The 4,017-nt window shown below is 39.3% G+C and overlaps 1 protein-coding gene across 1 annotated transcript in view; it reads right to left on the bottom strand.

Annotated features, from left to right (window-relative positions):
• The window catches only part of Sorcs3 (sortilin related VPS10 domain containing receptor 3), a 590,390-nt gene that overhangs the window by 150,583 nt on the left and 435,790 nt on the right, over positions 1-4,017 (bottom strand). The window lies entirely within an intron of this gene.

Genomic DNA, 4,017 nt, shown 5'->3' with positions numbered 1-4,017 from the left:
AGAGAGAGAGAGAGAGAGAGAGAGAGAGAGAGAGAGAGAGAGAGAGAAGCTTACATAATTAGATCACGTCAGTAAGATAAGAGTTTTAAACAGGAGTAAAAAAGACAGGGAAGATACAGCAAGGAGGATGAGAAACATGGGGCTTGTTATTTTTGTTGTCAGAAGAGAAGGATGAGGAAGAGGAGGAGGAGGAGAAGGAGGAGGAGAGAGGAGGAGGAGGAAGAGGAGGAGGAGGAGGAGGAGGAGGAGGAGGAGGGGGAGAATGTAAAATATAATCTGGTTAAGCTCAGAAAAGGAGTTAAAAAAGGAAAATGAGACAGAATGACCCCATAAACTACTAAATACAGGTTCAAGCACACTGTAAAACTGTTTTATCTCATTTTGTTTAAATTGAGGAAAGGATAAAATGTGGACTTCCTCTTGTCACGTTGTCTCACACATTCTGGGCCTTACAGGAAGTGAGCCCAGACCATGAAAATCAAGTAAAATATGTTGTTCAAGATATCTTAAAGGGGATTTTGAGATGATGAAAAATGGAGGGAAAAAAGGAATTGTTTGAATGAAAGGGACACATTCCCAGGGATCAAACAGTATGATGATCAAACTACGTGTGGCACACACAAACACATAACTGGTCTACAAATATGATGAAAAGTGCCCAGCGGTTAGCAAAAGTAAACAAAGCAACTCCCCCTCCATAAATGAGAGCCAGGAAAAACAAAACAAGAAATCTCAAGGCGGAGAAACCCAGAATGCCCAAGCCAGCCACAGTCAGACACTCAACATAAGGCAAGTTCACAGGGAAAGAGGTCAGCACATGAAATGTGGATACCAAGAGAGTGATATTCAGTCACACAGGGAAAGGTAAGAGGACTTCCACATTCAAGAATTAGCTGTTCTCAAAAGCTTCAACCAAGGACAAACTTCAGACAACTAAAAGCTACATGGAGAGGTTTCCCAAATGTCTAACGGATACAGGGGAATGTATACACCGATAAAACAAAGATCAAGACCAAGGCAGGATCAGAAGATTCAGTCAGTGATTATAATTTGGAAAGGGAATCGTGGGAAGTCACCACAAACCCTATTTCTCACTTTATCCACAGTGTTTCACAAAATATTTACATGACCAGTTATGTGCTAAGACAGTAAGACAAACACTAGAAGATCCTGTGATCAATTTAAAGTGAGTGGTGGAAGACTTAATGAGAAGAAGGAAAACAGAGATACATGCAGCATCCTGAATTTAGCATCATTCACAAGAAGAGATCAATAGATAATCGTCCCAAAATAGAAGACTGGATATTCTGTAAATAGCTATATTCCTAAACTAGGCAGTTAAAATTAAAATTAAAGTATTCTGCACTATGAAAGGAACAGATGCGAGAGTGAGGAAGTCAGACAGTGATAATGAGAGTTTTAAGTCGTCATGACTGCACCCTGAGCACGCACTGGGAGAAGTAAGGCTTATACGCCATTTGTATAGAGGCACCTCCTGTCAGGGAAAGGGATGGTTACGTTCTGATGGAAAACCACTTGCTGTGTGGACTACTCTGTGTGGAGCTTGATGGCAGATTATTGGAACTCTTTTACATGACTTTTATTTTAAACAGTGGATAGCTTCAAGTAATGGTATTTAACCTGTGTTTATTTGGTGATTAAAGAAATTCAGTATTTTTTTCTATTTTATGGTTCTTTGTCTGGTAGATAAGTGGGTTTTTTGTATGTTTGTTTGTGTGTGTATGTGTTTTTTATTTTTTTCAAATTTATGCCACTTTGCCTTATGGGTAAGAATCAATCAAGTGATAGAGCACCCTTCTATCTTTCTGACACCACCGTTCAACTCTTAGTTGTGACCTTATCGTCTGGGTCCTTCTCACCTTCCTGAACGTACATACTGCTGCGTGCCAGGAACCAGTGTTTGTCTTTCCACTTTTCTGTCTATTTTTATTTGATTATTTTTTTATGATTTCCAAATGCTATCAACATACTATCTTCTAATGTATATATTCAACCATGACAGCCCCACTGCCTCTCTTTCAGAATCTCTGACTTCCCACCCCACATCTTCATGCAGGGCCAAAGAAACCAAGCCAGACACACTTAGTTGTCTGTTTCCTATGTGTCTGTGTGTCTGTCCCTGGTCAAATCATCAAGTCCTAGTTAAAACAGTACATTCATTAATACCCCAGCATCCAATGCCTGTTTTCTTGTTTTTGTTTTGTTATTTTTTTATTTGTTTTTGTTTTTTATCCATAGAATCCACCCCTATGTGGCAGACTTCATAGAAAAATGAGCTTATCACAGTAAAGGTTAAAGGTATAGCACATATTCATAGAATATAGCTGTTCCAGCATCACTGTGGTGTTTCACAGAGGCTATGGTCAAGCACAATCCTAAGGCAGCTCATAGGGTGGGTGCTGCAATTAACTTCTTTTTATAGAAAGGTCGAATGAATCTGCCTGAGAATCTGCTGTACTCCAGACTAACAACCTAGTTACCTACCATACCTCATAGTGTAGTGCATGCATGTGTGTGTGCATGAGTGAGTGCATATGTATTTCCCACTAGAATTAATTCCACTGATTCAAGAAATTTGTGTATTCCTTTTCTTTGCCCCGGCAGCTAGGAGGACCCACACATGGACCTGACAAGGAACACAGTCTTACTGAAAAATGCAGCCTCTCCTTTTTAAACAAGTAAAGCAGATTTTTGGTCATCTGTTTGTTCATTTGTTTGTTTGTTTGTTTGTTTTTTTGTTACAGAATACAATATGAAACACATGCAGAGGGGAGATGTTCTAAACTTGAAGTCACATTTCCAAGAATCAGTTTAGCCACATTAATTATTATAGACAGTATTGACATTAAGAAAAGGACAGTCAGTTTGACAAATTCATAAATATCTCAGAATTCCATGTTAAACTTTTTCAGCAAAGTTAAAGAAAAAATTAGTCATATATGTGTGGACTATGGCACTGGGAGTCAGACGGAAGTGAATATTCAAAACCAAGGATGCAGCTGACTGAGGATGTGGATTCCTTCAGCTCAGCAATAGTGAACACTGTTTGAGTTTCTATCCTGAGTGGGCTGATACTGGGTACTCCATCAGCTGTGTCAGCACAAGTTGATCTTGTGTTTCTGGTGCACAGCATCCACCTTGGGGTACAGAGAGAACTATAACCAAGGGCACCTATCATGTGATGGAGATCACAGCCCACTAAGCTAAAGGCTTAGGATGTGGAGACAGTACTCAAACTCACAGGACTGTTCAGGCACTAAGTCCTAAAGAGAAATATGCATTAGGTCATGGGCAGACATTTGAGGACTAACAAGAGTAGTGGTTAGCGTTTCATGTTTTGCAGCATGTGTTTCCAGTCCACACCTATGAATGAGACAATGAGGAAGCTGTTGACAGACCACAACACAGAGAATTAATCCTGAGATGCTGACTTCTTCCACTCTCTCATTCAAGTTGGTTTTGAGTGGCAGGCTACTTCTCTTGGGTTTCCATCAACAAAACAATTACTCACTGAACACTACCTACATTGAAATTTTGTCTGACTAAAGGTGAGAGACAAAAAGAAGAATTTAAAATATTGTTCTTACCCCTGAAGTATAATATTCGATTTGAAAAGGAAAAGAATCTGTTCACATCTGGTAAGGGATGGCTCTAATAAGTCATGAGCTAGAAAGATGTAACCTTGAGCTATAAGATGCTCTGGAGGGCAAGGTGCATCCTCACAGAGGAGATGCAATTGATCTGGACTGAAAAGCAAAGGAGCAGACAGAGAAGAAAATCATTCAGGAGCAAATTCAGGATACTGTCAAAGCTCAGTTTCTTTTGGGAAACCATTTGCCAAACAACTCAGAGTAAACAATGAAAAAGTAGATTGTGAAGCTAAAGGTTGTCATCAAATGTCAAGCTTGATATATCAGCCTATCATGTATCTACATCTATCTATCTATCTATCTATCTATCTATCTATCTATCTTCTATGATCTATTTATCCAGCTA

The sequence above is a fragment of the Grammomys surdaster genome, unplaced genomic scaffold (genome assembly GCF_004785775.1).
Source record: "Grammomys surdaster isolate TR1022 unplaced genomic scaffold, NIH_TR_1.0 66, whole genome shotgun sequence".
Lineage (NCBI taxonomy): Eukaryota > Metazoa > Chordata > Mammalia > Rodentia > Muridae > Grammomys > Grammomys surdaster.
The sequence above is the reverse complement of the archived record's forward strand: the minus strand, read 5'-3'. Positions and strand labels throughout refer to the sequence as shown.